At 39.8% G+C, this 10,592-nt stretch overlaps 1 long non-coding RNA gene across 1 annotated transcript in view; it reads left to right on the top strand.

Moving 5' to 3' along the window:
* Positions 1 to 7,659: 7,659 nt before the first annotated feature.
* LOC138806251 (uncharacterized) overlaps positions 7,660 to 10,592 on the top strand; it is a 32,113-nt gene continuing 29,180 nt past the window's right edge. Inside the window, exon 1 of the long non-coding RNA XR_011365749.1 lies at positions 7,660 to 7,713. This is a non-coding gene — a long non-coding RNA (uncharacterized lncRNA). The remainder of the gene's footprint in view (positions 7,714 to 10,592) is intronic.

Below are 10,592 nucleotides of genomic sequence, written 5' to 3'. Positions count from 1 at the left end.
ACAATAAATAGGGGCTAGAAAGGTGGCTCAGTGGTAGAGTGCTTGCCTTGCATGCATGAGGCCCTGGGTTCCATTCCTCAACACTACATAGGCAGAAAAAGCCACAAGTGATGCTGTGGCTCAAGTGGTAGCGTGCTAGCCTTGCATGCATTCCCTCAGCACCACATAAGCAGAAAAAGCCAGAAGTGGTGCTGTGGCTCAAGTGGTAGGGCACTAGCCTTGAGCTGAATTGCTGAGAGACAGTGCTCAGGCCCAGAGTTCAGGCCCCAAGACCAAACCAAAAAAAAAAAAAAAGTCTTAGGTTTGAATCCTGGTTTTACTAGGAATGAAGGAAGAGCTGGAGGAGCTGTGGTACTAGGCACACTCCAGAAATTTCTGGGCTTTACCCATCATTTTAGTTTTCATTTCTAAGGTATCTCTCTAATACATTGCAGAAAAGCAGAAATAGACTCACTGTTCTTTCTTTTGCATGCTAGAATTTTCCCATGGAATTTAAGTTTAAACTTACTTGAGTGTGCAGTCAGCCATTCAGAGTGAGAGGAAACTTTACAATTTGTCAGCATGCCCACATCTAGTCCACACTTTAAGCAGTAATAGTATACAATGAACAGAAGTCAGACATGCATATGAGTTTGGGAGTTTATTACAGACTTAAGGATAGTAAGTAAGTATATTTCAAGGTATTCAGAGTACAAAAGAGCCTTATATTTTATATGCTGATATTGTTATTGAAGTTAGCAAAGATTTCAAGGCTTTTTTTTTTCTCTCTAGAGTTCAGGTCAAAGCTTGGGTATACTATGGCTTATGCTTCTAAAACATGTTTGGTATAAGCAAAGGCAGAAATGATTAGTTAAGATGAATTTTTAGAATAAAGTATGGATTTCTGCTGTTATTCTATCTGAGGATACAGTAGAGTTTAAAGGAAGGGCTGTTTGGTCAGAGGACTTGGCTTTTCCTCATATCATGGGCTGAGGTTTCTGGGTAGATTTTTTTTTTGAGACGGTCTCACTAAGTCACCTAGAATGGCCTCAAATTTGTGATCCTCTAGCCACAGCTGGGAACTCTACACTGATGCCACCATGGCTGGCCTGGGCAGTTTGGCATGCAAAGTCTATGGGGATCAACCCTTGTGGACAGAAGAGGGTAGAAACAGCCTTGGACAAAAGAGGAATGGTACTGCAGCCTGGTCCAACAAAGCCTCAGCATACTTCCTAGGGAGTGCTGGAGTATGCACCACATAGCACAGCTATCTCTGTGAGAGCCCCAAAGGCCAAACCTTTATTACTCAGCTGTAATTAGCCATTTGTTCCGGCTGCCCTGGGAAGGGTGTGCTTGGTCAAGACTCTGTATATCTGAGGATGACTCTGAACCAGCTGACAGCAGCAGGCATCCGGCAGCTGGCACAGGCCTTCCTTAGAGTAGGCCTGGGTGGTACATTTCTGTATTCACCACATCCAGTTCCTAAGAAGCAGTGGAGCTTTGAACATGTTACTTCACTTCACTGGGAGGCTCAGTTTCCCGATCTATAAAGCAAGTTTATCTCAAGGTTTTGTGAGAAGTTTGTGAATGATAATAAAGTCTCGATATAATAAAAAATCATACAGTAAATGTTCACTATTAGTATGTCTAGTCCATTTAGTAGAGAAAGGTTGAAACATTTTCAGACTTCATAAGCTATAGATCACACTCTGGGAGAAGGTCACGACAGCCCTTTTTGAGAGAAATCGTAATGAGGTTCTTCATGCTTTCCCCTTGTCCCTTGATATTATGTGATCCATACTGCTGGAAGAATGTGCTAATGACCTCTGAGTAATAGAATAATAACAACCTCTATTAAGCTGAAATCATAGCGAGCTATTTCAAAGTGATTTGTAAATTATGTGATTATGCTCTCAATGCTCATGCATTCCCCTCCTAAAATAATATTTTAAGATAGATAATTAGGGGGTTTGGTTGTTAGCTCTATAGTGATTCAGAAATAGTCATCTCTACTGCTCTGTAAGAGTCTCACTGGAAGTTTAGGGCTCACTGAAGTGTTCAGTTTCTATAGTTTTAAAATTTTTCAAATTTTCTTTGAAAACCACTGAATATAAAAAATAAAGCACTTTAAATTTCATTCACGATGGAATTTGAAAGGATTATGCTCTCATCTGAGAACTGGCAAATTATCAAAACCACTACTGATGTTATTGAATTATCAAGTAGGAAAGAGAACTGAACAAAATGGGTGGGAGAACTTGTTAGAAATAAGACCATTCTTTCTACTTGCTCATTGAAAAGACATTAACTTAGCACCTAGTGTGTATGGACTAGGATGGTTGGGGGCGGGGTGCTGAGATGACTAGACCATGCATCCTTCATGAGGAGCTTATGGATTAGAGGGTGGTGGGCATCTAGTGCAGACAGGGATGGAGGTGGTAGGATACAAGTGCCATCAGAACACTATTATAGATAATGTAATAATGATACAAGTAACACTAAAATGTGGGAGCCCTGTACTTACAGGGCAGCCTTGGGAAATGATACCAACTACAGGAAGTACCTGGTCACCAGTTAGCTGAGGGAGCCAGTCAGAAGACTGCTCTAAAAGAAGTTGCTTCCAGTCCAGCTGATGATAAGGAGAATAAGAGCATTCTTACAAAACATAAAGCATTGTGGGAAATGATGGATTTGGTTGTAAACATGTTAGTTTCAAGTCCATTGAAACATAGGTGAAAATACCCACCAGGCAGGTAGATATACAGCTTGTGAGGGAATTCATAGGTCAGAAAAGAAAATTAAGCTAGGATTGTACTGGCAAGATTGAAGCCCAATTTATTAGACAATTGTAAATACTAAAATAAAAGTGTTCACAATTCACTCATTTATTGCATTTAATTTTACTCTGCTGGTATGGTTGAAATAAGACACAAAATTATTTGCTTAAATCTTTACTAGTGTTCTTATATCTGATTTACTTAATTTTTCTCTAAAAGTGACTAAAGAATTATGAGGTGTACTCAACTTAATTTTAAATATCACTCATTTAGTTGTCAAAGTTCCATTAAAGGCCCAGGTGCTTGTGGCTCACACCTATAATCCCAGCTACTCAGGAGTAGGAGATCTGAAGACTACAGTTCGAAGCCAATCTGGGCAGGAAAGTCTCTAACATTCTTAGCTAAAAAGCTAGAAATGGAGACAAGGCTCAAGTGGTAAAGCTTAGCCTTGAGCACAAGGGCTCAGGGACAGCTCTCTGGCCCTGAGTACAAGCCTCAGGATCAAACCAAAGTTCCATTAAAGAAGTATGTACAGTGAAAGTTAAGGGCTGCTTTGCCGGCCCACTATCCACAAGTGTCAGCAGTTGGTATATGTCTTTCTAGTCTTTTAAGTGCAAATATAATTATATATCCTTTTATTTTATAAGTGGGATCATAGTATATGTGTTCTCTTGCATCCTATTGTCTGCACAATAATATAATTTTATGGACCATTTTCCTGTGGAGACACACGTAAACTATTCTTTTTCCTCTATGAACAACAGATACCACTATAGATGAACCATGTGACCATTCCTCAATTGATGCAGTTTTACTTTTCAGACTAGAAAATATATCTAGTCCTTTCCTGTATATTGGTGTTGCATATGTCCTCTTAGAGGTAAAGCTGCTAGGTCAAAAGAGAATCCAAATGTTAAATTTTGTGCAATTCAAAAACTGCAACCAAAGAGATTATAACAGTTTATTCTTCCCTACAAGTATCTTTTCAGTTTCTTTGTGTCTGTTGCTCTCCAGGGCATTTTGTCTTCTGGTTACTTGAGAGATGCCACATGAAAGATACTTTACTGAGTCAGTTTCCTAAAGAAGCAAGTTCCTGTGGCTGGGTCGGAGAGCTCAGGTCATTGTGGGCCACGTGTCTGAGAACTGCCCAGCATCTGCTGAGGTGTCTCAGCCTGGATCCTTACACTGTTATGACAGCTTATCTGGACAAACAGGACAGAGGAGAGAAACAAGGCAAAGACCCGACCACTCTCCTTGTGAATATTTCAAAGCCATTTAAATAGATTCCGTTTTACCCTGTAATTTTCTGATGACAGCACTGGAACTACTTGTCTCATTTTCAAATCAAAGCTTCCTATGGCAAAATGGCCTTGAATCTTATTAATCACTGGGTGGTGGTGGTGGTGGTGGTGGTGTGGGGTAAGGGCCCCCTACACTGTTGAGGAATAGGAAGATACTTTAGACTTAAGAACCCTACTCTTTATGCAGAAATTGTGGCTCGGGGGGGGGGGGGGGGAGGCTAACTGAGAAATGTCATCCCCCTTGACTTCAGGAACAAGAAAGGTGGGTTTGGGCTGGGAAGGTGGCTCAGTGGTAGAGTGCTTGCCTTGCATGCATGAGGCCCTGGGTTCGATTCCTCAGCACCACATAAGCAAAAAGAAAAAAACCAGAAGTGGTGCTGTGGCTTAAGTGGTAGAGCGCTAGCCTTGAGCTGAAGAGCTGAGGGGCAGCGCCCAGGCCCGGAGTTCAGGCCCCATGAACGGACCCCCCTCCCCCCCAAAAAGAAAGGTGGGTTGGAGCCTAGTTCAGCTTTGATTATCGCTATGTTCACAGGGCAAGAAATGTCTCTCTGCTGTCCAAAAAACTTTTGGTGTTCCTGGTGGGGGATTATATCTGCCTGCCACATTTTTTGGGGGATGAATGACAATTCATTTATATTTGTATTTGTCTATGGCAAATCATTCACCAGTTCTGCCCTTCCTCTCTTGTAGAAGCTGCAGCATCTGGGGTGATTGTTTCCATAGACCAGAGCTGGGGCGATGGAATGGTGATGCTGGATTGGTGTGGTAGTGTACTCAAAGCTTTTTAAATAAGGCCTAGGAACATATCAGGTGTTCATTTTAAAACTTGGGGTGAGGTGCTCATAGAAATGATGTGGGCTGAGGGTCCTAGAGCCTTTAAAGGCCCCTTGATACATCTATTACTTAAGCCCCAGAAAATTGAATAGGTAACTTCTCTCTCTCTATATATGAGTCCATTCCTTTGGAGCATTGTTACATCCTCCTTTATTTTTCCCCTACCATCCCTTTCCTTCCCCACCTCCCCAACTCTTCCATCCCCCCTCTCCGTGCCCCCACCCTGCAAAGTTGTAAAATTCACTTTCAACATACTGCCTTGTACATCTCATTGTTATAATGGGTCCTTATTTCAGCATTTTACTATTTCCCTTCCCCTCCCCAGATTAGAAAAATGTTTATAAAAGATGTAGGACGTCAGAATCAAATACAGTGAAAACAGGGGTTGTACCATGGGGGAAGAACATAACAAAGAAACAAAAAAAAATCACATAGTTCATTGTAAGTACATTAAAAAGAACAGCAACAAAGATAAAATCTCTTGTGTCCCTATCTTGGGATTCATTTCACTTAACATCATCTTATCTGGTCATATGTATATAGCTTTTGACCTTTACTGCTTCCAGACATATACTAGTTATTGAAAATAAGGCAAAACCATGGGACCTATGTTTCTTTGGGCCTGGCTTACTTCACTTAATATAATTTTTTCCAGGTCTTTCCATTTCCTAACAAATGGGACAGTGTCAGTCTTTCTGATGGAGGCATAGAATTCCATTGTGTACACACATACAGACACAGACACAGACACAGACACAGACACAGACACACACACACACACACACACACACACACACACACACACACACACATTTTCTTGATCCATTCATCTACTGAGGGGCATCTGGGTTGGTTCCATATCTTAGATAAGGTAAATAATCTTGTGATAAACATAGTTGTGCTGGTAGCTTTAGTATGGTCTTGTTTGTGATCATTTGGATAAATGCCCAAAAGTGTGATTGCTGGGCCATAGGGGAGTTCTATGTGGAGTCTTTTGAGAAACCTCCATACTGCTTTCCAAAGTAGTAGAACAAGTTTACATTCCCACTAACAATGCAGTAGGGTTCCCTTCTAGCCACACCCCCTCCAGTATCTGTTGTTACTAGATTTCTTGATTATAGCTATTCTAACTGGGGTGAGGTGGAATCTCAATGTTGTTTTGATTTGCATTTCTTTTATGGCCAAAGAAGTTGAGCATTTCTTCATGTGTCCATTAGCCATTCTTATTTCCTCTTCAGAGAAGTCTCTCTCTAAGTCTTTAGCCCACTTATTAATCAGGTTGTTTCTTTGAGGATTTGTTGTTGGGGGATTTAAGTTTTTGAGTTCTAAGTATATTTTAGATATGAGATCCTTGTCCATTGTATGGCTAGTGAAGATCTTCTCCCAATCCATGGACTTTCTATTGATCTTGCTTGCTATGTCTTTTGCCATGCAGAAGCTCTGCAGTTTCATGCAATCCCATTTGTCCAACCTTCCTTTGATTTGTTGTGTTTCTGGGTCTTTATTAAGAAAATTTCAGCCTGTGCCAAGGAGCCCTAGAGTTTCTCCTATTCCTTCCTGTAAAGTTTTCAGGGTGTTTACTTTGACTTTGAGGCTTTGATCCATTTGGAGTTGATTCTGGTGCAGGGTGATATATAAGAATCGAACTTCAGTTTACTACAGGTGATTAACCAATTTTGCCAGCACCATTTACTGAAGAGGCTGTCTTTCTTCCATTCTATTTTTTTTTTTTGCTTCCTTATTGAAGATTAGGTAGCCATAGGTCTGTGGGTTCATATCTGGATCTTCAGTTCTATTCCATTGGTCCTCAAGTCTGTTCTGTACCAGTACCAAGCTGCTTTGATTACTATGGCTTTGTAGTTGAGTTTGAAGTTTGGTATTGATATTCCTCCAGCACTGTTCTTTCTGCTAAGGATTGTTTTTGCTATTCACGGTCTTTTATTGTTCCATATGAAGTTTTGGATTGCTTCTTCTTGAAGAATGAGGTTGGGATAGGTAACTTCATTAAGGATTTTTTTTCTAGAAAATAAGATAATTTCTGCTGCATCTAGTTACTGTTAGGATTTGTGAGAATATATCATCTTTTCCTTTCCTGCTTTATTTTTCCTTTTAAGGCACCTTTCATAATCTTGCTGATTTGGCAGTTTCCTTCTTTATCTCTATAACTGCTTTGCTTAATGGAATCTCTATGATCAGTTATTTTTTATTTTAATTTTTTGGTTTTAATAACAGCTTTATTTTAATTTATAGTATCAGTACTACAAAAACACTGTTTCTTAATATTTGTAATACATTTATTTACCATGAAGATTTTGTTGTTTCTATAGGAAAGGAAAAAACATCCTCAAGTAATTTTACTTTTGATTAGATTGTCTTTAGCAACAACAAAGGCTGGTTTTTAGGAATTTTAATGAAATTTGTGGTAATAGATGTGTTTGCTATTGATAAATGTAATACTTCACAATATTTGTTGTTGTTTCTTTCTGTACCAGTCCTGGATCTGGAACTCAGGGATTGGGAAATGTGCCTGAGCTTTTTGCCCAAGGTTAGCATTTTACCATTTGAGCCACAGATATACTTCTGGCTATTTTGGTGGTTAATTGGAGATAATGTGGACTTCTCTGCCTGGGCTGACTTTGTCCTGCAATTCTTATATCTTGAACTCAGGATATCATGCTCTCAGTTGGCATTTTCCCTCAAGGCTGGCATTCAGCCACTTGAGCACAGCTCCACTTGCCTGATTAATTCTTGATTTTGTTCTTACACAGGGTGGGCATGACAGAAATGACAAGGGAGGAGTGAAATGACTTCTTTAATCAAGGGTGAGTAGTTTTTCAAAACGGAAGTGTCAGTTCTTATTAGCAGTTTTTAAAAGTGCCCTTTCTAGAAGGATTCAGATGACCTCACAATTCTCATCTAGTAATTTATGATCTAGATGTTATCAGGACACACACACACAGATATATGCAAGCACACAGATATTCATCATGGCATCTTGAAGGCCAGTGCAGGGAAAGCCTCAAGTCAGTCTTTTCCTTTTCCTTTTTCTTTTTTTTGTGCAGGCTTAGTCTGGCATTTTACTGATTAATTGGAGATGGAATCTTACAACAATTTTTTTCTGCTAGGCTGACTTCAAACCTCAATTCCCCAAGTCTTTGCCTCTCTCTATAGGATTACAGGCACCAGCCACTGGTGCCTGGTTCTTTTAATGTTTTTCTTTTCTTTTCTTTCCTTCTCTATCTCTCTGTCTGTCTCTTTCTTTCCTTCTTTCTCTCCCTCCCTCCCTCCCTCCCTCCCTCCCTCCCTCCCTTCCTTCCTTCCTTCCTTCCTTCCTAACTTCCTTCTTTCCTTCCTTTTTTTACTTCCTTCCTTCCTTCTTTTTTTTTTTTTTTTTTGATACAGGGTCTCACTAACCTTAATTTCACTATGTAGCCTGGCTTTGACTTGAAATTATTCTATCTCTTTCTCCCAAGTGCTGTTATAAGCATGCAACACCATTCTTAGCTATTTTTTTTTATTACAAGAAGAATACAAAATCATTGTAGAAAATTTACATATACAATAATATGTATAAATTGTTCCTGTGTGTGTTTGTAGGAGATTACACAATTTATACTGCCTTTTATTTTTTTTTACAGGGAATATATCTTTTTTAATTAAAAAAATTTTTTTTTTTTTTTTGTCGGTCGTGGGGCTTGAACTCTGGGCCTGGGCACTGTCCTTCAGCTCTTCAGTTCAAGGGAAGCGCTCTACCACTTGAGCTACAGCGCCACTTCTGGTTTTCTGGTGGTTTATTGGAGATAGGAGTCTCACAGTCTCTCCTGCCAGGGCTGGCTTTGAACCGCGATCCTCAGATCTCAGCCTCCTGAGTAGCTAGGATTACAGGTGTGAGCCACCGGCGTCCGGCTAATTTTTAAAAAATTTTAATACATTTTTATTGTAAAAATACAGTACACAGGGGTTACAGTTACATGAGTAAGGTAATATGAGTACATTTCCTATTGAGCCTTGTTACCTCCTCCTTTGTTTCTTCCCCTACCATCCCTTCCTTCCCACTTCCACAACTACCTCCCCTCCCCTGCCTAAATTGTAAAGTTTGCTTTTCAATATACTGTCTTGTACATCTCATTGTTACAATGGATCAACCTGTATCCCTATTTAAGCATTTTGTTTTTTCCCTTCCCCTCCCCAAATTAGAAAAGTGTATATACAAGATGCAGAGCACCAGAATCAAATACAGAATCAAATACTGAGGGGGAGGAACATACAAAGAAACAAAAAAAAAAAATCACATGGTACATTATAAATACGTTAGAAACTATAGCAAGAAAGAAAAAGACAGTTGTGTCCCTATCTTGGGATTCATTTCACTTAACATCATCTTATCTGGTCATATGTATATAGCTTTTGACCTTTACTGCTTCCAGAGGCTCTTATCTTTAACTAACCACCATAAAACCAAAAGTTGAACTGTGGCTCAAAGTTGTAGAGCACTAGCCTTGAGCAAAAGAGCTCAGGGATAGCACCTAGGCCCGGAGTTCAAGCTCTATCACTGATAGAGAGAGAGAGAGAGAGAGAGAGAGAGAGAGAGAGAGAGAGAGAGAGAGAGAGAGAGAGAGAGAGAGAGAGAGAGAGAGAGAGAGAGAGAGGAGAGAGGGGGACATGATATTAATTTGTGAAAATACAGAGACTGAAAGCATAGGCTCTGCCCTTGTGATTTCTCTTTTTCTATGTCTAGCTTTTTGACCCAGAAGACCTATGTCTTTTGACATAATTTCAAAGTGATCAGGATCAACATATAGTTAATTCTGTGTGCATGAATGTTTATATTTTTAACTCAACGATGGTCCATAATAGGAGAAACTTCATTATACACACATAATCCTTATTATGTCTAACTTAGAGTTAAAGGAAATTGTCAGAAGGAATAATTGGAGCGTCTTCATATCTTTGACTTTTGACACACGACTGGATCACCTCATCTGCATGTTGAACATGGTGAAATGGTGCTGAAAGAAGAGCTAAAATCACCAATTCTAGTGTGCTAGCATTCAGAAAGTTTATATTTCTCACTGAAGTTTATAAATGCAAGTCAATTCTGTGGATAGCTTTAACTAAGGTGTCAATCTGGAGTCCTATTCAAAAGGGAAACAATGCCGCCTACATTTAGCCTCGGAAGAAGTGAGGGTGACTATTTAATGAGACTTTTGGTGTTATTTTTCTCTTGGAAGACAATGGAATATTAAATAAAAGGAAACTTTGAGAAGAAATCAGAAGGTAGGAGTGAAAGACAAGTGTGGAAAAGTTTCTTAAGAAAGGGTCATGAGTTTAATTATAAGCCTGCCCTTGAACTTGTCCTATTTTATCAGCACAATGGCATGTAAGTAGGAACAGTAATGATCTTACCTATTCTACAGAAGGAAACTAAGGTTATAGGACTGAAGGGTAGCTAAGGCCAAACATGGCTTTGACTCATAGTACTTAACTAAATTGTTAGGACTATAGGAGATGCCATATTTTCGTGGTTTTTTTTTTTTTTGCCGGTTGTGGGGCCTGAACTCTGGGCCTGGGCACTGTCCCTCAGCTCTCAGCTCAAGGCAAGCGCTCTACCACTTGAGTCACAGGGCCACTTCCGGCTTTTTCTGCTTATATGGTGCTGAGGAATAGAACCCAGGGCCTCATGCATTGCAAGGCAAGCGCT

The sequence above is a fragment of the Dipodomys merriami genome, unplaced genomic scaffold (genome assembly GCF_024711535.1).
Source record: "Dipodomys merriami isolate MVZ:Mamm:240054 unplaced genomic scaffold, mDipMer1.0.p SCAF_4, whole genome shotgun sequence".
NCBI lineage: Eukaryota > Metazoa > Chordata > Mammalia > Rodentia > Heteromyidae > Dipodomys > Dipodomys merriami.
This window is presented reverse-complemented; position numbering and strand designations above follow the sequence as displayed.